The following is a 24236-nucleotide window of genomic DNA, read 5'->3' as shown; positions in this document are numbered from 1 at the left end:
AATACTTCAGGATTAATATAATTACCAAAAATAAACATATACTAACTTTAATTAGCAACTTCTAATATACGAGTATAATCTAAATCTTATTTTATTAAGCATGCTTAGGTATTCATGAAACTTGGCATGCTTTATGTTATCCAATACCTGTTGCTTTGAAAACATTATGTATTTTGCATCTGGAGAAATAAGCCATCTGGGAAGTATAGGGAAAAGTAATGTCTATACATTCTCCATCAGTCTGCCATGGAGTAAATCTACTTATTTTGAGACACATAGAACTTTCATTTCTTGGTGAAAGAAAAGAAGTAAAACACAATTTTGAGACATAGTAAGAAGCACATGAACCTCAATAAAGATATAATTTTTTATTTATTCTACTTAATCTGTGCCACACTGTGGAGCACGAGCATTCTGATGAGTACCCCGCAGGTCTGGTGGTACGAGCATCCCAGGCAGGCTCTGCAGCTCTGAAGGATGATGTGCCTGTGTTGTGTCTTCCTTTGGAGCAGGAGTGCACCCAGGTACGTGTCCTGGTGGCACTGCAGAGTGCCCTGTGCTGTGGTGCAGACACACCACGTTTACAACAGCTCTGACACTGCCAACTAAGAGCAGGTCACGATTCTTGAGATGCATCAAGGGAGTAAGGCCCTGGATTTTTGAAAGAAAGCACAACATATTTCTCTCCAAAGTCCTTCTCCAGCTGTCCAGGAACTGCAGAGTGAGATTGTGAGATTATGTCTGCGCTGTGACACGAGGAGTTGCTAAAGCCTACTGAACCCTATGACTCATGCTCGCTTTCCCAATGACTGTTAGCCCAGCTGCACTTTTGACTTAAAGCATTCACATATTTGGGGAGAGTTGGCTTGTGCTATCTCTTGGCAGATGGTTTCGTAGCATGCATGGCTTGCTTTTGTCTGGTTCATCCAGACTTACGAACAATAGCTTGGGTCCATGTTAAAATACCAGGCACATTTTAGCACCTGTGAGGTGTTTGCTGCTCCAAGTCCTGCCTTTTATTTTCCTCTCTTTTAATATCAGACAAAGCTTATGATCTTAGAATTGATTTACTGTTGCTGTGTAATGTGCACAGATGTTAGGCTTTCTTGTGCCTCTCAGAAGTACAGAGTTTGGGCTGAGACAGATTCTTGACATGGGCATGAAGGTTTCACAATGAACTGGTGGCGGGCCAAGTCCTGATAAAAAGGGGCAACAAAGCTGTCTTTTTGTCCATGTGCTGTGACAGAACATATGAAGGATAAAAGCAAAATCCAGCAAGAGCTGGATGGGCCAGGGGAGGCATTCTCTAGGATGGGAGTTGCTGAGTTCAGGATGCAACAGGACAAGAGCCCAATGTGCTGTCTGCAGATCACTGTTCCCTGTCCCTGCAAGAGCAAGTTGGAGGGAACTGCCTCCAGTCACCTTGCAGCTGTGTTTGGAACCAGACTGCACTGCAAGCTAAGAATGCTTCTTGCTTTAGTTCCTGAATGGTCAATTAGCAAGGGGAAGATATATGTCAGAAGGACAGATGCCACAGTAATAAATTGTTCCCCTGACTCTTAATGTTTCTTTACAAAGAGGGTAGTCCTGAGGTCTCTAAAAATCCGAGAGTGATTGCACCATGCAGTATGAACAAAGCAACCTTCTTTGAAGCAGGGTGACATATTAAAGTTTTAATTCTATTTTTTTACCAGTTCATTTTTCTTTTTACTTTCCTCTCTAATACCTCTGTAGATCTCTCTGCTTTCACAGGGCCTATGGATGCTCTACACAGGGTAGCATCACTTCCAGCCAAAACAGAAAAAGTTAAAAAGCTTTTTGCTACTTTCATTCTCTGAATCTCTTGGAGTGAGTCTGTTTTATCTTCTCTGCCTTTCAGTTTGTATGCTCTTTTGGCAGAAACTGTTGGCCTGATTCTGATCTTATCTGAAGTGTGTGAATCAGAACAAAGCCCAGCGCTTTTGAGTGAAATACTGGAGCAAACACCTTGCTATGGTGTATGACATTGTGTACCGCTAAGAATTCCGGTCGGATTCGCAGCAAAAGGGAATTCTTAACTAGGTTCAGTTTATACAAAGGGCAGTTTGCTGCTACAAAGGGAGTTAAATAGAATGACTCAACACTGAAACAAAAGTGGAGGTAGAGATCACAGCAGTGAGTTTTAAAGGCATTTATTGGAAAGTCTACAGAAGGAGAATTTGAAGAAGCTGCTAAGAAACAGTTCAGCACCAGCATGAACAGTAAGAACAGCATAGACTCTTTTTTTCTGGAACATACTAAGCTGCTAATATATCTGGTATTTCAGCTAAGGTCTAATTATTATTCTTTCACTTGCTTTGATAACTATATTTGAACTCTTGGAAAGCATGGACAGATGGTGGCATCAGACTGGAGGGAGGGCAACAGCAGCAATCAAGTCAGCATAAGTAAAAATATCATTTTAAGAGGAGAGTTATTCAATTTTCAGGTTCAGTGTTCTGACAAGCAGTGCTTTCAACATTAACGCAGAAGAAATCATAGAGGATATTAAAGTGATTAGTGATTTGGACTGACACAGAGATGTTTTTCTTGATAACATCTTTGCAATTTGCCTTTGATCTTAAAAGTGGGCAAGAGCTTGTCTTTTAGGGGAAAAATAAATCTCCATTTCCAAATTTCTTTCTTTGCATTGTTCCAGTCAATCTTTATGTACACATATAGATTTACCAGTCAATCTATAATATATTATGATATCTATATTGCTGCGAATCCTGGGTGACCTGGCCTATTTTGGAGTGCCTTCACATGAGAAATTACAGTACTACAAGTCTAGTGGAAAAACTTCATTGTGATACTTCTGATGGTAAACTTTATTATGCAGAGAAATTCTCAGAGGGTGTTAACATTTGCTATCTCAACCGTTTCAACAGTTTCCCTTAACTCTAAAGTTTGAAAACATCCTTGAGATCCATTGCCACTGAAATTGCATAAATCATTGAGAGAAGCTGTGCATCTTCATCTCACTTGCTGCCAATAAAATATTGCTAAAACTGGGAGAGCTCGATTTGCTTCACTTCAAGTGAAGAAAGCACTTTTTCATAATTCATAAGTCAACTGCAGCACTTTCCACTACAGAATTCTGTGGAAACCAAATAGATTCCAGAAAGGATTAAATCTACACCTAATTAAGCACCACTGCTAATTGCAGACTCGGTGTTCCTAAATTTCCACTTGTTGGAATCAGGAAGGATGATAGTGTTAATCTGTGCATGCCTTGTTCTTCCCTTAGCAGCTTGTAGTTCTTAGAAACATGACACTGAATCATTAGCTTGACAAAGTGTTGCAGACCCTAAATACTCATGAGACTCTTCCTGGAGATGCACAGTGAAAGGCTGAGAAGCAGTGGTCACAGGTTGCACCAAAGGAAATACTGAACAGATATAAAAGTTACAGAGGTTTGGACCAGATGACCTGAAGAGTTCCTTCCAATCAAGATTAATAAATAAATCTGTGATTACCAGATAGCAAGGAACTTGGCAGTATGTCACTGCTATTGCAGGAACTACCCCCTTTCTGTCTCTTCAGTGTCTTGCACAAGTTGATGAAATTCTTTCTTTAAAGAAGTTGTTAGGGTCAGTGAAAAAAAATAAAATCTAGGGAGTTTTCCAGCTTCAGCTTCTTTATTCTTCTCTGGGGTTAGATCCAGTCTTTGTAATTGAGATGGCAATTACATCTCCTGGTTTTCCTCTTTGCACAGGACTAAGGATCATCAATCCAGACCCTGTGTCCTTTGACCCCCCACAGCTGGGCATCCCCCAGCTGAAGAGATGTCTCTCTGCCCTCCAAGAACTTATGAGTAATAACAGTTTATGACACCGGATAAATCAAGTGATATCTTACTACATAAACTTGCAAAACTAAGACTTCACTAAGCCTACTGGAAAGAGATTAGGACCTTTTCATTAATTTCCTTGCTTTTTCTCTTCATAAACATTGAAACTAAATTCCTTTTCCATTCACTGTGCCTTCTCTTCCTTGACTACCAGACTGAGGGCCCTATTCTGCCTGCCAATCCTCCATCACAGCACTCTTACCTCATTAGATAGCTGGATGAACAGTGCTTTGCTGAGAGAGAGCCCCTAAGCTACTCAAGGTTCTGCAAAAATGCAGATATCAAAACATGTTTCTCCATAGGGAAAAACCCCCTCAAGTAAACAGCACTTTTTTTTGTTTGTTTTTAGTCTTAGCTGCACTATGGTTGGTAGAACCAAAAATGTTCCCTTAATATTGTTCACCCCTGAAATATTTTACTCTCAAATTTTAATTTTTGTTTTCAATTGTATTTATTCAAGCATGTATAATCTAGGATTATTATAGAGGTGTTTACTTGAAAGGAATGTTTAATTTCAATACAGTCTAAATGTTAGAATATTTTTTTTTCTTTTACCTGGCTAATCACTTTATTGTAGTTCACAAAATGGAGACATCTATTTGCAGTACTTTAGTCCATAAACTTTTTATTTTGAAAGTCTTAGATACTGCAACCTGCACTTAAATTACCAGAACAACACCATCAGTCTTAACTTCCTACATCTGCCCTGTCCCCCATTGCTGATTTCTGGTTGATTTAATTCTCATTCCAACGAGCAATTGATCCTTTGTCCCTCATTTCCTGTGAAAAGGAGTGACCCCAGTAAGGCCCACCCTCCCTGCCCAGCCTGGCAGAGCTCCCTGCCCATGGTGTGCACCACTTCTCTCTCCCAGAATTCTGCCTTCCCAGGAATGTCTCCCATAACCAACACTGGCTGCAAGAGAACTGACTGGGCTCTCCCCTGTGGGTATGGAGCCACTAATTTTGTTTTGATTTGGGTTTTCTGTATGTCTGTGTTCTACATATTTGGCCTTGTCAACTGTGTTTACTCAAGAGTAGAAAAAGAGAAGCTGGTCAGAAAGTGACACAGCTGAGCAGTTGTTGAACTGCTGGTTGTATCGTCCCTTAGCTTGGTTATCAGCTCACATTCAGAAGCTGAAACTTGAAAGTCCTGCTCTAGAGGCATGAGGAGAACTTCTGAAGTATATGTTCTCCATATCTATTTATTTGTGATATTCATCTTGAGATTTCAAGAGGAAGGTTAAATTGTAGTTTTATTTCATAGCTGGCTTTAGGCTTTACGTGTGCTGTGCATACTGACCCTGGCATGGGCCTTTCTTGTACCAGGGAGGTTCTGAGCTCTTCCACAGCCCAAGGTGCAAACTCCAGCTTTTAGTGCTCACTGCCAGAGTCCACCAGCATTTCTGCCTTCTCTGCCTCTTTCAAGTGTACAAGTTAGTCACTCAGAGAAGGCTGCCAGAGAGTGGGGGACATCAGAATAAAAAAAATACAGCTCTGAAAATATCATCATAATGTTGTGTCCTAGTGTTAAAATTCATGTAAGTAGCTGTCAGTGTGTGCAGAGCTGGAGCTAAAGCTGTTTGTGTGCTGTGTAGCATAGCAGGGGAGCCTTTTGATTTACTGAGCAGCTTTGTCTACATCCATAGCTGCTCCTTTGCATGCTTAATATTATCTTTACAGTTCTAAGAACAGATAAGCTGTTCTGACCCTCAACAGGATCATCAGATAAATCTTCTTAACAGCTATTATACTGATTATTTTTTCAAATAGCAAATGCACTCACAATTCTGCATTAACGTTGGGATTATTTTCAAGATACAAACACCCTCAGAAGATCCTTCAGAATAAATAGAGCTATTTTCCCAATTTCTTAACTTTATATCACCAAATATAATCTGACAATAAGTTTATTTGCTCTGATCATCCTCTCAAGATGAGTTATTATGTCCCCACAGTTATGGGCTGTCATTGGCTGGGTACACTGGAGACTCATCTGGAGTGCTTTGTGGGTATCAGCATTTTTTATACTTGGTGCATTGCTTCCAAGCTTGGTAAGTGTCCATCAATGACAAATGGGTCATTTGTGATTTCATGAAAGCATTTATATAGTTAACACTTCAGGTAAGCATGACTAACTTATTTGCAATCACCCATTTAGTGACCTATGTGAGTAGTCTTATAAACCATAGATCTCATAGATTTCATAGTTATGAAAGCATCTGCTATCTGATCATGAGCTAATATTTTCCACTTGTTCAATAGCCCTACTTTAATGTGTGACCCTCATGACAAACACCTGGATTCCAATCAGCATTCCTGCTGTGAGTCTGTTCATTGCTTCATCCCGAGCACGTTATACCTGAATCCAGTACAGAACCTTCACCCTAACACATTCTAGGCTCTTAACTAGCTCAGGCAACTCCAACAATCCTTTCCACATAACTCCAGAATTTGTTTAGACCTGCTTCTGAGTAAGACTGTGTCACAGTCAACTGAGATTATTTTACACAGTTCATTGTACAAATGACTGTTTTTTACCATTTACCTCCAGCTGGTTTTCCCTTTCTTTCCATCATGCTCTGTGGAAAGATAAGCTCATGGTCTATATTTTGTTAGCTGAAGCTATTTGGAATAATTATAAGCTATTATTTAAGATTCATAGATATTTTTAAGGAATACAGTAAATGCAGGGAGGGCAAGATGGCATTGTGGCAGGAAAATGAAGGTTGCATGGGTACTGTAAGCTGTTTTAAAAGGGTATATTAGACTTTAATTAAGCTTAGTGTGTGGGGTTTTTTCCTGTGATGAAAACAAGACCTAAAGATTTGTGTATCTGAATCACTGTTGTTACTTCATATGGCTAAAACTTTTGGGAAGGCTTTGAAAATAAGAAGGAAGTGGAGGTTACTTGACTGTAAAGCAGATATTGTGAGGTGATGACCCCTTGATAGAGGCCCCATTTTGTAGTAACTTTTATATGTCTGAGCTGTGTGAGTGCTTGTCTTAAAGATACAAAAGTGCTCGAGTGTCCTAGAAATGTTTGTTCGAGATATGGGACTAGCAAATGAGGTGCACTTCCATTCTACATTTGTTTGTAGAGGTTCAGAATTGATATCTGCTCTCCTTTGTGAAAGGACACCTTACCTTATATTTGCTGCAGGTCTGTCTTTGTTCAGTAATCACATGACAGAATGAACAAATGGCTTTAAAAAAAAAATTACATGAAATATTTATTGTCAGTCATTTAGAAAAACTCATGATCAGGGTTGTCTAAACTAAGACACAGCATGGATGTTTGTCAGCTTGGAGCTTAGAGACTCATAATAGCAACAGCTTCTGCTAGAGTACTTCTGTTTCTTAGAAGGCCCAGTAGCAACTTGTACATTGTTCCATATCCTGTGTCTTTATTTCAATTTAAAGTACCAGGATTTTCTTCTGTGACGGAAAAAGCATTAAGCATGATTATGTGAAGAAGAACTGCATGCTGGAGTGGAGTGGAGTGCTTCATTTACCAGATGATTTCACTGTGACATTCTGTTCCAATACAGCATCCCTCTCAGGTAAGTATTTCAACACCCTGTAGGCTATTACTGAAAGAACAAATCCATTGTTCCAGTCAATGAAGTGGGAACTTTGTCAGTTGTATAAATTCTGGGTGTACTCATGCTTTTGATGACCCAGTTCCTTTAGGCATATTAACAGGAGTTAACAGAGGCACAAGGAGCCATCTGGTTTTTGTCTTACGTAGTTCTAGTTGGATGTCTTTACCTGGTAGTTGCTCTGGTTGGGAGAGCATTTCTTAATTTTCCAATACAGTAATAATGGACAAAGCATTATTGCCATCCCTGTATGTAAGCCCATTAGTGTTAAATCTATAAAAACATGTCAGCAATACATGATTTCCCCAGATCATAAATTTGTTCTGATAATTCAAGGAGAGATGTCCTATTGGATGAAAATGCCAGGAGGTGCAGTACTATGGACCATGAGCATTAGCTGTTCCAGAGCACCACTCACAGCTGTGTTACAGGCTCAGCCTCCATCACTGGACTCTAAAAACTTAACTCATGGGCAGGCTAGAAAAGCCTTGTGTGTACATTTGTATATCTTGTATGTATGGAAGGGATGAATGAACTAAAACTGCTCAATCACAGTTTGCTCACCACTATAAAGGTTCCTCCTTCTCATCCAACTTATGCTGAAGTTTTCACCTTCTGGCAAATTCACAGATCAGCTTACTACACTCTAAACTTCTGTGTATCTATGGTCATCTGGGGACTTGGCCAGTTATTTCTAGGGGAAAGTTTTTCATACCAGCAAGCTTAATGACTTCATTTATCATTTCAGTTGTTCCCATTTACTCTTTTTCTACCAACAGAATTGATTGCTGTAGAAATTGCGCAAAAACATCTCAAAATACCTCAGACTTCTGCTTTCCCAGGATCAGGCTCCCAGTTATGTTGTCTCAGCTCACAGCAATCAGCTGGCATCTTTTTCAGCTGCAGCTGCCTTCCTTTGAAGTTCACTGCTGAGAGGAAAAGAGAAAGAGTCAAGTTCCACCAGTAAATCCACACCCTTTGGAATGCCTGTTGCTTCTTTTCTCCCCTGATCTTAGTCTGCAAGTCCAGATGCATCTGAGTGTGTATAAACTGGTTCCTTGCCTGTATATCCTGAAAGACCTTATGAGTACTTGAAAATGCCAAAATGACAAATTTCCTCATGTCTTTTGCCAGTTCAGGTGGGGTCTTTCTCTACCCTCCTGACTTGTACATCTAGGTGATGTTGTGGCCAGTTATGCCCTGTGCTGGCTGCTTCTAACATATCAAGGGCTGACCCTGGACTAGAATGATCCCCTTTTTTGGAGGGGAAAAAATTTTGGAGCATCACTGGTGCTAGATCAGACTAGGTGACTGCTAAAACACTCCTGCCCTTTCTGAGCATCTTGTGAGCCATTCAATTGACATTGAACTAAAAAAATTCCAGAGCTTGCACTTTGGCTGGGCAGGAACAGCAACTTGAAATTTCCATGCTTATACTTCAGATCTCATTGCTGATCTCTGTTTGACCTAGGAGGGTCGGTCACCAATTTTAGCTTGTTTCTGTTTCTGTTCTCTTCTGGAGGAGAAGTTGACTATGGAGTGAATTATTTCTCTGGGACAAATCTGTTAAGTCACAAAGAAAATATATGGAGTTAATTTTCTTCAGAGAGGGTGATAGAGGGCTGTGTTTTGAATTTGTGCTGAAGAAACTACAGTTTCTTGGCTATCTTTGGGGAAGAAGGTGGAGGAGGATGTTCTTAACAGAGGATGTTGTGTCAAAGATTATGTCCTGTTTCTTTTCATCAGCTGAATTGCAAGTACAAAGTGAGGACAAGCATAGGATTTTCAGCTGTAGTGGATAACCCCTAAAAAGGAGTAGAAAAGAAAATCCTGTGGCTGTTCAGCCTACTCTGGTCATCTTTAGCTAACTTGCAAACTAATGAAATACTTGGTTTGTCTTTATTAATAATTTTAAAAATTTTTGATGGTTTCACACTGGAGAAAACAGATAAAAGTAGTGGCATCAAGAGCACAATACAACAGTACTGTTTTAGTGGTTGTAATCATATTTCATTGGATTTCTGTGTGAGCAGTGCTTGTCTTTCCCCAGTGTAGGGCACTTGCTGATTCCTATGGTCTGGAGCTGGTGCTGGCACCTATCAGGCAGCTTCTCTGCCTCTGACCAAACACAGACTGTCTCACATTCAAATATTACATTTTTGTTTTGTCATGCATAATTGGGTCCATTATAAATGCTCTTTTTGGAGAGCTGATAGGAAAGTCAAGGTTCTGCCCATGGTTGTTCAGAAATGTTGTGACCCTTAGTAGTTATTAATACAGAAAGAATACTCTAGAATGGAACATTTTTAGTGAGTAAAAGTAACAATGAAGGGTTTAACCGTAGAGATAATCAGGAAATATACTTTTGATCCTCAAATACAATCAATGGGGGATGTAAAGAGAAAGAATTCTCAGACAAAACTCCATTTTCCCCAGTTTTGTGCTCATATTTTCAAAGTTCTTGACAGTTCTCTACTATGAAAATTTTATTTAGGTAAGTTTACTCTCCAAAAAATGATTTTTTTCACTAAAAAGGTTGAATAACAAATTTTAGCCTGCCTCATGTAATATTTTACATATGTAGCTATAACCAAGGTTGGTCATGTGTTCAGCATACATGATGTTTCTGATGCAACATTAGAGTTTTCAAGGATTTAAATCACTCATTTAAAAAAAAAAAGAGGAAAATTAAACCTATTTTTTCCAGTATGTTGTTGTTATGTAAAAATCAAACCGAGAAGTAGCACACACATTATTTGGGAAGAAAGTGTTTAGGGTTTTGGAATAGGTCCACCAGGATGTACTAAAGAAGTGCTGTTTGCAAAGTTGTATGAACAAAGGAACAGTTTTTGATGGTTCCTATGAGTATATATTTTATTTCTATTTCTTTCTCAGCACTATTTCCCCTGGACTCTTATGTTCTCATTAAACATAAAGCCAGTCCTATTTTGGATAGCAGTATGTTTTTGGCAGTCACTGTTATAAACTGTTTGTCAAATTGCTTGGAGAAAGACCTTATTTAAATTAAAATTGAAATTAATTTCTTAAAATAAAATTTGTGGGGCACCTTTTGAATATTTGATCTGTCCAGTAAGACCGAGGCATACAGCTTTAATGCTTGGGATGTTTTGAGTAAGGATATTCAGATTCTAAATCATAATGGGGCCCATTGTCTTTCACCTTGTCAGTAAAGTGATTTGTATCTACGAGAGTAAATAAAAAAAACAAAAGTCAAATATGTTGAGGAACACAATCCTGTCATCTAAAATTCACGTGTCATCCAAACATCACAAGTACCTGTCCCCTCGCTCCTCCTGAGAGACAATTCAGACTTTATCCCTGTTTCAGACCTTTCTGAAAACAACCACAAATAACATGCATTTGGGTGACAATCATAAATATGTGAAATATGCCTACTTTGAAGTCTGTAGTTCAGTCTCTGGGAAAAAAAAAAAGTCACATATAAAGAGTTTATAGAAATGTAAGAGCAAAGGAAGGAATTTGTGTTGAAGGCAAAATCTCCAAATCCATAAATGTCTGACCATTTAAACTAGGAGAATCATTGTGAGTGCTTCATGCTCCCTCACACATCCATTCTCATATTGGATGATTTCTGTAGCCCTTTATACCCATTGTGGCAAATTGCCAGAAAAAGGCATACTTTAGCTGCTCCTTATTAAGAACAGCATCTGAGGAAAATTTCTGAGAACTAGACTTTCAGCTGTATTTCTTCTACAAATTCACGTTCTTAAAAAATAATTTTTATTGCTGCCAAAGGATCTTCAGCACAAATATCTCTGGGTTTGAAAGCAAGAATGGAAAGCATTGTTTACTGATAATTTGTAAAGTTTTGTGAGAATTTTAGAGCACATTTTCTGTACAGAAAATGTGCACATCTGCCAGCAGAATAAGGGCTCGTGTCTGAACTGCCAACAGCAATAGACTGCGCATGTATCAGGAAGGGTTTGTCAACTGCTCCCTTCTTTTAATTTGCACGGTTAGTGCTGTGAGGTTTATGCAAGGCAGCTCTCAGGGGAGGGGACTGAAAGTTCTTTGAAGTCCTTTGTGGTGGCTGTCTAATCTGGAGAAGAGGATTACTTTCTTTCTGCCAGAAGCACATGACAGTTTGGTAATTAATGAGCATCATAAAGTTCTCTTTTTCTATTAGATACCCATTAGTAAACCTGGGATGGTTGTCATTTTGGACAAAACCATGCATATCCTCATTTTATCCCAACATCAAAGGGGATCTCCTACTGTCTGATGCTGAATGCTCTAATTGTGTTTGCGTTTGGTGGAGTTGGTGCAGAATGCATCTGAAACAAGCCTTGACATAAACTGTAGGTCCTGTGATTGGACACACAGCCTGAGCCTTGCCAGAGCTAACAGCTTAAATGAGTGGTGGGTTTCTCTATTATTTTAAACATACAGCTCTCTTCCTCTCCTGTCTGTCTGTTTATGCTATTTGTTTTCCTTTGAGAATATGGGAATTAACATACTTTCCACATCCATATCATGCTGAAAAAAGGAAAGCACTGTGTTGGGCTATTTCCCTTTCCCCTTTTGATATAGTATTACAAAAAGTCTTTCTTTAGGATTTAAGAGCATTTCAGGTATTAAAGCTCTCTTGGGTTGTCTTTTTCACATTATTCTGAAAGTACAGAATGGTTTCCTGCTCTTTATATTTGGCTCTTTTATACTGAAACAGTTGAAAAGTCCTAGTCTGTGGACTTTCTTTTTGAGAAAATGTCACCCTTTCTTCCAAAGGGTCCAGTTTCTGAATGCAGTGTAGTTTCTTCAACTGCATTTAATCTCCTTTAGAAATAAGAAGAATGGCTAAGCAGCCTGTTTTATATATTCTGAATTTAAGATTTTTTTAAAGGTCAGATGCTCATCCTATACTCAAAATCTGTGCCGAATGCAGGCTGGAAAGAACTCAAGGATATGCAGCTGCCTTTTCTATGCACAGGGCTGGACCAGAAAGCTCCACTGTAATGAAATGTGATGGCTTCAGAGGGACTGCTCAGTTGTGAAGCCTAAAGAGGAATATACATACTTAAGATTCCTTTTGCATTGTTTTCTCTTATATTATTTTATCTTTCTAATAGGATTATGTCTGTACTATTTGGAATATCTGGTGGGCCTAGAGTTCTTGTTCAGGGTCAGGCTAGATGCTGTATGGTGTGACTGTTAACTCAGTATTAGAAAAAACAAAGTATTATTAATTTTTGCATCTCATGTGGTGAAAAAGTCCTGGTGTCCTAACAAAGGATATGTTAAAATCCGCAGTATAAAAACACATAAAATAAAGTTAACTGGCTTTAACTGGCCCAAATGTTTAGCATAATCAGAGGCACCCTGCAGTATGGCTGTAAAGGAAACTGACAGAAATAAATGTTCTTCCTTTATAGCAGAACTGAAATAGAGACACTGAACTGCTTCTGAAATGAAAGTGTACCTTCCTCACTAAAATCTCTGGGAAGATGAACCTAAGTAAATAAAGAGTCAGGTTAATCAGAATTGGAAACAATTTTTTTACATGATATCTTAAGATAAAATAAGAAACATAATTACTATATTTGTTATATCTAGGACCTGGATTTTTGATCATGTTTTTCTGAGTGATCCTTGCCCTTAGGAGATGAAAGGAATAAGTAATACCACTGAAGATACAAAACAACTTGTAATCATAATCTCTGTATTCTCTCACATTTAAATTGGAACTGGTCAGAAAATCTATTGTGGAAATGCTCTTCATTGCAAAATGGCAATCCATATAAGTGGTTCACTTTTGACAATGATTTATGTATTAAAATACTGGAGCAGAATATTTGAATAGACTTGAAACAGAAGTTCTTTATATTTTTGGAATAGAACACTTTGACCTTGTAAAGTAGCTTTTCCATTGTTTAAAATTAAGAAGACAAACTTTTTTGTAGTTAGGAAAAGCCTAAAAATCAGAACCATTAGTTTAAACCCAAAAAGAACTTGAAAAAAATTATGAAAATAAATAAAGAGTTTTGTCCTCACTTAGAATGAAAAAAGAAATTGTGGAATTTCCTACATAGCAGAAAACCTACTTTCTTCACAGCTCTGATCCCAGCTGTAAGCCTGACAAAGGCTTGGACCATTGTAGCAGTTAGAAACTCTTATATTTGCTTGTAATACTTCCTTTTGTCTAATTTCCTTTAAATGAATGCAGAGAATCACATCTGGATTCTTTTAATTGCTAAAGTGAAAATTATGGGTGGCTGGGATAGTTTGTGGTCCTTGCAAAATCAGTCTCCTGCCAGTTTGTACACAAAAGAGCATTCCATGTTTACTTCTGAGGTTGGTACATTGAATTTGTGCTTGGCTCTAGACACAAACTTCAGTGTTCCACACTGCAGACTCCAGCAACCCATGTAAATGTGGGGTTGGGACTGGAAAAGTCAGAGCCCAGCTGGTGTTTAATTAGGCAAAGGATGGGAAGGGTAACAAAACGGGCTTCTGCAAGTGGATCAGCAGCTAAACTTTGTGGATCTGCTGCTGAATGGGGTGGTGGGCTTGGAGACAAAGGACACAGAGAAGGCCAAGGTCCTCACTGAAGTCCAGCTCGTTCTCTCCTGGTAAAAGCAGCCCCCAGCAATCTCAGGCTCTTGAGCCCAGTGAGAAAGTCTGAAGCAATGAAGTGTTCAGAGTGTGTTTAAAGAAGCTGGATGTTCACAAGTCCATGGGAACTGATGGGATGCACTCACTGGGAGCTGGCTGATATCTCTGTGAGGCCACTCTCAGCTATCATTAAAAGGTCAACACTATTGGGAGAGGCTTCTGAGGACTGAGATAAAGCACATGTGATACAAGGAGGACAAAAAGGAGAATCTGAGAGCTGACAGATCAGTCAGCTTCACCCTGGTCCCAGGGAAGGCAATGGAACAAATGCCTTGGAACCCATTTCCAAGCATGCTTAGTACAGAAGGTGACTTGGGAGTGCTCAGCATTGATTATGAAAGGGGGAAATAATCCCTGCCTAGAAAGGTGGGTGTTGCAGAGAATATTGTTCATCTTGACTTTAGTAAAACTTTTGACACTGTTTAACACAGTAACATCCTTGCTGCCACAGGGATGGAGAGGGATGGAGGATGGTCTGGATGAAGGCACAGGCAGGTGGGCTGAACCCTGGCTGAACTGCTGGGCTCAGAGCCTTGTGACCAGCTGGAGGCAGCCCCAGCGCTGTACCCAAGGAACCAATGCAGCAGGCAAATTTTGTTAAACCTCTTCCTTCATGGCTGGGGGGAGGCTATGTCAGCTTTAGGTTGTTAGTCCTGTTTGGCCTGATTTAAGACAGATACATTTAAACTCCTTAGCTATTTGCCAGGGTGCCATAATTCTGAGTATGATTCCATTGTGTGAAACATGAGCTATTAAAATACTAGATGTTATAGTAAAGAGAATATAGAATTTATAAACAAAAGCTCTATTATCCGTCTCATTGGTTTGTGCTACAGAAAAGAATTTGTGGAGAACCATAGGGTATTCAACAATAATCCAACAGCGGGGAAGAGCTGAAGTATATTCTTTTTCCATAGAGATTTATGCTGATTTGTAGAATTTTAAATCCAGTTTTATTAATGCCTTCCCACTCTCAGTAGGAAATACTCAGAACATATGAGGAAACTGTCTTATGAAACAAGATTTTATTTTAATAATGTGGATATTATTGTACAGCTACTCAGACATGAAGAGACTGAATAGTACCTCATGGGTCTCTTGAAATCAGTATGGAGCCTCCAGACCAGCTCAGGGGCTTAGCTGAACTTGGAGCAAGAATTTTCTTCTTCACTTCCATGGAGACTGTACTAATTGAACTTCTTCAACTTGTCTGAAACACTCATGATCACTTTATTTTTTTGTAGTAGGTAGATCAAGAATTGCTGAACAGGGCACTGGTCTCTAACAGTGACCAAAAGCAGATGCCTGGGGAAGAATATAATAGGGTTAACATATCATGATACTTCCACTCAATCATTTCTCAGTCTCTCACAACTTGTTATTCAGGGAATTCTTGAGTCTGAATGACTTCTCTCTATTTAGAAACTGTCACTGGATTTCCCTTCTATTGGTCTGCCCAAACTTTCCTTGAGCCTATGTAAGATACAGACTCCCACTGTTTAGCTGGTTAGGAGTACCAGGGAAGCAGAGATTGCATAGCTGTCCTTGCATGTGTTTGTCTGCTGGAGGTTGATGGGAATGGCTGATCTGGTCACAGTATTCTTATGGACAGTATCTTTCTGCACAAGAGGGCTGATTAGAGCAGACCCTAAAACCAGAGCAGTAAGAAACTTTTTGTGGTGACATTCTAACTCCTTGCAGAAACAGAAAACACATCCTGAAACATTCCACAGACCCACAACTACACATACAAGAATGGGCTGAACACACCTGTAATTGACTGTCTTCTGTACAGTGACAGAGCTGTGACCTCTCACTTTTGCACATCCCACTTGAGCCTTGTCCATCGTGGTAGTGTTTTGTTCCCTCTGATCTCCTGAATATTTTACAGTGCATAGCATGCAGGAGTATTCTTTTTGTGTTTAAAAAAAGAAAAGTCACCTCTCCCTTCAAGACCAGGGGAAGAAGAGCATTAAAATCTTGCTCCATATGAACAAAGTGGAATGCATCTCACCCAACTTTAGCTATCTACAATATCTTCACTAGATCTGGTCACCTGCTCTCCCCTTATAGCCAAGGGAGGGGAATAACCTGTTCATCTGACCTATTTTAAATGTCTATATTAAGATGAGACAAATCATGTCCTAATAGGTACTTTTAGGAGATGATTCATTTCAACTTCATAGAGACATAAAATAGGTCACATGAATCACCCATTTCTCTCCATTGACTGTAGAGGAACATAAATTCTAGCCAGTATATGTTCAGGAATTTCTATTATCTAAAATCTAAATTTGGATAAATAAATTTATCTATTCTCTTATTGTGTGAATGTGGTATTAGCAGCTGTGACCCAGCCACGGTCCTATACCTGCCTCATGATACTGAAGGAGTCTTACAGGGAAAGATTCTCTTAAGATATTGCAAGAAGCTGTGAGGAAGTACAAGGTGCGTGGTTTATGTGTCTGAGTTCTTTCACTTGTCTGCCCTTTGGCTGCCAAAACAGAGGGAAAGCCTGCTATGATGCACTCTGCCTTTGCAGGACGCTGGCAGAAATTCTGCCTTGGTTAGACATGGTCTGGAACTAGTTCAAAACCACCATGGCAAAATTATGAATGCCAGGAGAAGAATTGAGGGCTTGTTAGTTTTATGCAAATCACAGAATTCCTGTAGCTTCTGTCATGTATTTGAAAATACACAATGTAAAAGGACACAGAAAGTAGAACAGAGCAGCAAAGTGGATCTCCATGGGTTATCTTCATTCAAACTAATGCAGCCTATCTGAATGCAATAATTATGTCATTAATGCCATAAGAAAATATTGCAGAGGTACAGTGAAGAGGCCATGTATCGAGCACACAACTCAAATCCATGTGCAGTGTGCTTCCTAGAAGCAAAGTCTTGTAACACTGATAGTTAATGGCAAAAGAAAAGCAGAGAAGTATAAATTAAATATTCAGAGTTTACTTGGTCATTTTGTGTCTGTCCATCTGCTACTCCTTCAGAAGTTTCCATGTAGAAGCAAAGAAGACTTTGATTTTAAGCTCATTAAAGATTGTGTCTTAGCTATATGAGTCAGTGTTTGCATCCTTTGGATGCACCTTGTAAGAAGAAAACTCAGTAAATTTTGAAAGCAAAACTGTTATCCACAGCAAAGTTTAGAGAATATAGGTAAACAGCAAGGACAATTTAGATCAAGCTGTGTGTGCTGTGCTGGTGGCCTCAATATAGCTGAACTGCTTTAGTGATTTCTGTTTTCCTTGCAAGGAATTCCTTGCACACAGGGTTCTGTCTGTGTCTCGTCACCTGGAGAGTTTGTGTGCTGTGCTGGGCAGTGCTGACACGCTCTTTGCTCCTGCTGTGTGCCTACATCTCTCTGGGTCTGTGCCTGAAACGAGTCTGCTTCTGATTCAACAACCTTGGTAAGCTGCACAAAGGCTGAGCACTGAGCCAGGACCACGCTCAGCAGTTTGAGTTTGGATCTTTCCTGCTGTACTCTCGGGTAATTCATCCTCAAGACCATCTGCGGGTACAGGCAGCTGGGCTCTGCTTGGTGCTGCAGAGCAGAAACACACACAGGGAAATGGGGAAGGGCAGTTTCTGTGCCTCAGCCCCTCACCTGTGTCAGTCTCTATATTCCTGCTGCATCACAGGCTTTGTACCAACACCACTCCTTGGTGTGCACAGGGTACCCGTGGGGAAAATCAGTAGTAACCAATGACTCAGTGTGTAAACAACTCGGAGATAAACCTGATCGTTTATTCTGCTGTATCCTAATGTTCAAAAGAAGGCATTATTTTATAGCCAAGGTGATTTTAGAATGACAAAATACTTGTGGCAAGTTACTGGAGCCAGATTTGTGCAGTGACATGGTGGTCCAAGCAGAGTTTTTAGAGTAAAGTTTTCTTTCCCAGTGCAATATGGTTATGAGTGTTTGCCAAAACACTTTGGAATTGTTATAATTCATGCAGAGCTTAAAAGGTAGTTTTACTAACATTTTTTATCCTTTTCAGATATTTATTAAGTTGACACTTCTTACACTTGCTTACTTGTAAGCACAGCACCAACCCTGTTTACTATAGCAACAGAACTTCAATAAACTCTATTCCTATTTTTAAAAAACTTAGCAAAACTAACATACAAGTGCTGTGCTGAACCACCACACATTGAATTCAAGCCTTTCACGTTTCATGAGAGTTTTGCAAATGGTATCATATTGGAAATCAGGCCTGGGTGACTGTCAAAGTCTGTTTCAAATATGCTGAAAATACTCCAGAGATGGAGTCTAAATACAAAATATAGGTGCATTTATGTTTTCTTTATTTTCTTTATTTCTATATTTTCTTTCCAAAGGTTGCAGAGTTGTCAACATGTGACAGTATAAGACTTTACCTCCCCATAGCTGTAAGTAATGAGACAGTGATCAAGCAACTTTCTCCTTCCTCCGCCCCTTGCTGTGGGTCGCCACTTTGTCAGAAGTGGCTTCTACACAAGCAGTGTGCTCTGTGTGTAAGGTCTGACTGGTCTTACTTTGTTCCCATGCCAATTGTTTTTCCAGCAATATTTTTTCCTTTTTCAGAAAGAAAAGCACCAGTGAGTTACAAAATGAAAGATGAAAACAGAAATTCAGCTTCTTGTAGCTGAACAAACCCCAACAACATTGAGCAAGTAGCAGCAGAGCGGAGGAGCTCAGCTGGATTATCTGACAGTAGCCATTTGCTTTAATGCAAGACATGTTTCTTTTGTCCATGTGCAGTGAGTATCCTCTAGAATGGATATGAAAAGTAATAGGGAATTGTATGATTTAATGGTGACCCTCAGTGCCATGCTTTGAACAGACCTATGATGTCTGTGTTGTCAGCTGTGGAGTGAGGCTCTCTTCAGTCATCAAAGCATTTCAGTAGAGTTTACAGTCTGCTGTTTACATTATTGGCCAGTACTTTTTTCTCCTGAATACAGTTTAACTATTCCACCGCCCCTGTGATGAGTATTCTTTTCGGCAGCAGCAGTCCTCACAGCCTTGGAACATTGTTTTTGGACACAAACATACACAAGTTATTAGAACACAAGATCAAAGGAGGTGTCCCACTGTCTTCCTTTCAATGCTCCCATTGTGTTTGTATGCTGAAGCCTGCTAGAGAGTTAGAACCAGAGAAGGGGGAGAAGGGGGGAGGAAACCTTTGTACAAAGGTACTTGTCACTGAGAGAAGCCCATAAAAGATGATGTGAGAAAAGACACCAGGTGGAGTATAAACTACCCTTATTGTTAAGAAATGCAAATAAAAATCCTCTCCTATATTAAAACTTTCTTACTTGTCATTTCTTAGATGCTAAAGGAAAGGTTCTGATTATTGAAGTCATGGCAGTACTTTCTACTTTGCTTCTTTTCTTTTTATGTACTGTACTATACATGATGTGGAAAAAAGTTATTTTTCCACTTTCTCTGCATATTATTACAGTTAGCAAATTTAATCTCTGTAAAATATCCACTGGAAAATCAGAAAAATGTCACTTTAAAATATCTCAAGGATTCCATTTTATGAAGGACATCCATAGTTTTGGACTAGTAAATGAACTGCAAGTTCATTTTATTGGATAGGAAGAGTGGTTTTTTTGGGGAAACAATGACATAAAAATTCCTGGTAGTTTTGTATGATCTTTTAATTTATTCTGGAGAATCTGCAATCAGATTCCAAGCAAACAAATTCTAGGTCCAGCACCTACTAAAATATACAATTTTATAGAAATTGCAAGAAATTAGAAGAAATTGTTTCCAAATTGTTGGGAAAGCCCTGGCCCGGCTTCCTCAGCTATAGACAGCGATACATGGTAGGTGGAGTCTCGCTAGTTTTAGGCAGCATCAGTTGTTTTTTTTTCACCTTTCCACTTTTCTGGTGAGCTGAAATCTGGATTACTGAGTTAGCTATGCAAAGGTCTTTGAGAAAGAAGTTACAGGACATAACAGGTGACAATTAGGAATTCACAAAAACAAAGCATTTCTAAACTTGAGCCTTCACTGAAGGCAGTTGCTGACGAGGAGCTTCAGAGTAATACATGGAGAAAACAAAGATTAACCTGGCATGAACCTTTGTCTTCATCATCATGGATTCTTCCATTTTAAGACTTCTAAAACTCATCTTCCTGAACGTAATGAAAAGAAGATGTGATACTACCAGAAAAGGAGTATTTTACTGGAGGCAGTACAAAGGACAACTGGGTGTCTCCTGGTGGTTGTGGCTCATCTACCAAATCAGCACTTGTCACCATGAGCTACCAGCCCTTAAACTCAACATCTATCTCTGTCTGATGGGTTTTCTTGGCTTTGAAGAGAAGTGAAAGAGAAAATACTTTAATCATGGAAACTCTATCCACTGGAGTATAGAGACACAGTGGTCTTACAGTCTGAGATTATGAAGTTTGCCAGGGTTTTCTCCAGACAGTCATCACAGGCTCTCAAAAGATTTATAGGAATAATCTTGAAGAATGCCTGGAAAAAGTTCTCATGGTACCTGAGCATGTGCAATATCTGGCAAGTGATGTAGTGAATGTGCTCATTTGTGATAGACATCTTTCTGCTGCACAGACACTGTTTGAACTTGCTGATCAGTCTTTCTTCCCCCTCTAGGGTCAGGGCAGTTGCTGACATCCAAGAAAAGCCCAAGGAAAACCTGTGAAGCAAGTATGTTTGGAGTTGAAAGGATGCCACTGTGCAGACTCATGCCAAAGCTTTGAGGCAATAAGCTAAGGCTGCAAAGTTGCTAAAGCCAGGAGGTGCTAACACGAAAGATTGCAAAAATGCCTAAGGCAAAAGAGCTGAAAAAACTGCCAAGACCAGAGGTACAAGGACAAAGGCCCAAAAGCTAGAACATTGTCTTGTGACAGGCATCCCATTTATGTGCTGGGAATGAGCAGTCAAACCACTCATGTGGTCACCAAACCAAATTTTAAATGTTCATAAAAGGTTTTATGGCCCTAAATGCATCAGCAGGGTAGTGACTGAGGCAACTGTTGAAAAGGTATCATTGCTGTAGACAATTCTTTGTTGATGGGGGTTTAGTTGGAACTTGGTTGAAATGGAGGCTGAGCGTGGTTTGTGACCATCTGTGATTCTGAGAGTGATGAGGTTAAAAATTCTGTATCAGCTGGATCCTGGAAATATTAAGAGCTTACACATGATCCATATTGTCCCTGGCAATGCTGCTGAGAGCACCAGAAGCTTCTTTAGAACATAAAAAACATATATGTTTTTCCTTCACAACAGAAACCTTTTCTTAAAACATTTCTGTTCAATATGGACTTAGGTTGTTTAAGGTAGAAGAGGAGCCACACAGCTTGCACTTTACTGCTTCTATGTGCCTTTTTTTTTTTTTTTTTTTCTTTTTAGAATTACATGGGGCTTTTCAACTTTAAAACACACATGTCAACCCTCACTTATTCTGGAGGTGGTGTAGCATGACCAGGATGCCACTTCTAGGTGGAAGAGAACAGCACCACCTGAGACTAATACCAGACTTCTTTCATCTCTGGCTGGAGGGAGCATGGCAGGAGAGGGGAAGAAAAGGAAGGAGATAAAGCAGAAAAACTGGAAAGCAGTATCTTACCACTACCCAGACAGGAAAACTAGTGTGATGATTTCATCTATCAGGTAACTCTTGCTATTGCAACTATTGTCATTAATTTTGCAATGGTATTGAATATTGAAAATTAATTTCTAGAATGGTCTTATTCACTTAGCTAAGACACATTTCCTATCATCAGCTGCTTTATAGTATAGCAAGGTTCAAAAGGGTTTTCTATCTTCTGAAGAAGTAGAGTGTAGTCAGCACTAATGAAAGGGCAATGAATAATACTCTACGTCATAGCTTTCGACTAAGAATTCCACTGAGGTCACTGGGTTGAATTGGAGATCCTTTAATCATTAGTACTGTTTTGTGAATGGTGTACTTTGATATTTTACTGGACATCACTACTTAACACGCTTCTGGCTCCATAGAAGGAAAAACAAAAGGCTTTGTATGCCTTGACATCCTGTAGTTTGAGGATCCTTATATACCCAGTCAAATCTTGAGGTTCCTGTTTAGTTGTTACACCATGCTAAAATCTCCTGAAATGAACTGGAATTTGATATCTGAGCAAAACCATGCTAAGAATGGCAAGATTTGTCACTTTGAGAGTAGCTAAAACTTTCTCCCAGGTGGAGGAAGAATTAGCTGCAGTTGTGATTCATGCCCACAGTAATGCAACAAGCTTGTAATTGCATTATTCCTGTGCCCAAGCAGCACAGTCATGGATCCCATTGTACATGGAGTCAGTTACTGACATTTGGGATTCTTTTGTCAGATTTGCTCTCCTGTGAAAACCTTGGTTTTGCAGGGTATGTCATCGACTCTTAATTAGAAAGGGCTTGCTTTAAACTCTAACAAATGTTGCGTATGTGAAGGCAGTTCTGCACAAGAGTGGCTGTGTTATGAATGCAAGTTCCACAACACAAGTGGACCTCTGTAATCTGCTGTGAAAGCCAGGGCTTCTTCCCCATGCCACTTCAGCAGACCTGCTGAACTCGAGACATTTCTACAGCCTTGTTTCATTCCCAAGAGCTGAATGTGAGCACCATCTCACAAGATGAACAGCTAGACCCCTCCCATTTGGGGTCACTTATGCTAAGCTGTTCTCTATTTCTCATAAACAGTGAAGATAAGTGATATTCCAAATAAAATATTTGCTGGTGAAGTTTTAAAGGGTACTTGCGTACATGCCAACCTGAGGTATTATTGAATTTCTTAATACGGATCAGAAAATTTTTACAAGTTTTCAGTCAAGGTGAGGCTCATGCCCCAATGAGCCTGCTTCATATCTAAGTCACTTTCTTCCCTTCTTTCACCTCTCCATCCAAAACAAGTCCTCAAATGAACAAATATGTCACTTTAAATGCACAAAATAATAATGCATAAAAATAATGGGCCAAATAAAAATAAAATGCATAAAAAATGGGCCAAATAAATAATTTAAATACATAAAAAAAGAAATTCACAAAAGATGCATGTTATTAGCTATTTGACTAGCAATTGATGCTGTTGCAATGTCTGCATTTCACAATGCAAGGGCTTTCTCTGCTAGACAGACAAATAGTTAGAATAATGTGAGAAATGACTTTGCAATCATCCAAAGAACAATTTGGGTTGAAACGGTCCATTTAATGGCATTGCATTGGCTGTGCTGTGCAGTTGTTTCATACCAGACCTTCACCACATCCATGTGCTTTGGAATTCCTTCTAAAAATGAGCTCCAAGCCTGACCCTCCTCTCCCGGTCCCAATTCCCTGCAGAAGTGTTACTACATATGCTTTGAATCGTTTTTTCAGATGAGCTCCCAAGTCTAACTCCTTCCTCCCTGTGCTTGAAACGTATGGATTTGAAAGCACAGATGTGGCCTTGAAGTTTTTGGACCAGGCCCATCTGGGTCAAACCCTACATAGTTTGACTAGCAGTTTCTTGAGTTAAATTCTCAGAAGTCTTCATTTCTTCTTGTTCTGAATCTACTACACACTCCCTTTTATCTCTCCTAGTTGAACTACAAGGATCTCAAGGGAGATGTGATTTTCATAAACAGAAATATAATGACCAGCCAGAGTAAGAAAGCAAATTTTTAATGACTGTGAGAATTATTGTTATGAAACAGCAAGTTTCCTTTTAGTTTATGCTATGTGTAAAAAAATACACCATTCATGATTTGGAGAAGTAGGGGAGATTCTTTGTAAATCTCATCTACTTAACTAATAATGAAAAAAAGCTGGGAGAGACTTTGTCCTCCTGCTGCCAACATTTTGAAGCACTGAGAAAGGGTTCCGGACCTGACCCTGAGAACCGCATTTTGGCATTAGCAGCGGCTTCATTAGGATCACTTGTGTGCGGAGGGATGCCCGTGAAAAACAATTTGCACGACTAAGTCGGCAGAACAACTGCTTTTCCAGATATGCCGTGTTCCTTCGCGATCCAGATACGGGGAAGCAGGGCCAGGAGGGGCTCAGCAGCGCGGCCGGGTACAGGGGAGCCGGGAGGCAGCGTGCGGAGAGCCCGCCGGGCGTGCGGGCTGCGCCGAGCGGGGCCGGCCCCGAG

At 39.6% G+C, this 24236-nt stretch overlaps 1 long non-coding RNA gene across 1 annotated transcript; it reads left to right on the top strand.

Moving 5' to 3' along the window:
- Positions 1-4712: 4712 nt before the first annotated feature.
- LOC117245018 lies at positions 4713-7425 on the top strand. Its single transcript, XR_004499133.1, has 3 exons — positions 4713-4817; positions 5827-5922; positions 7292-7425. It is a non-coding gene; the product is annotated as an uncharacterized LOC117245018 (long non-coding RNA).
- Positions 7426-24236: the final 16811 nt, after the last annotated feature.

This window comes from Parus major, chromosome 11 (assembly GCF_001522545.3).
Source record: "Parus major isolate Abel chromosome 11, Parus_major1.1, whole genome shotgun sequence".
NCBI lineage: Eukaryota > Metazoa > Chordata > Aves > Passeriformes > Paridae > Parus > Parus major.
This window is presented reverse-complemented; position numbering and strand designations above follow the sequence as displayed.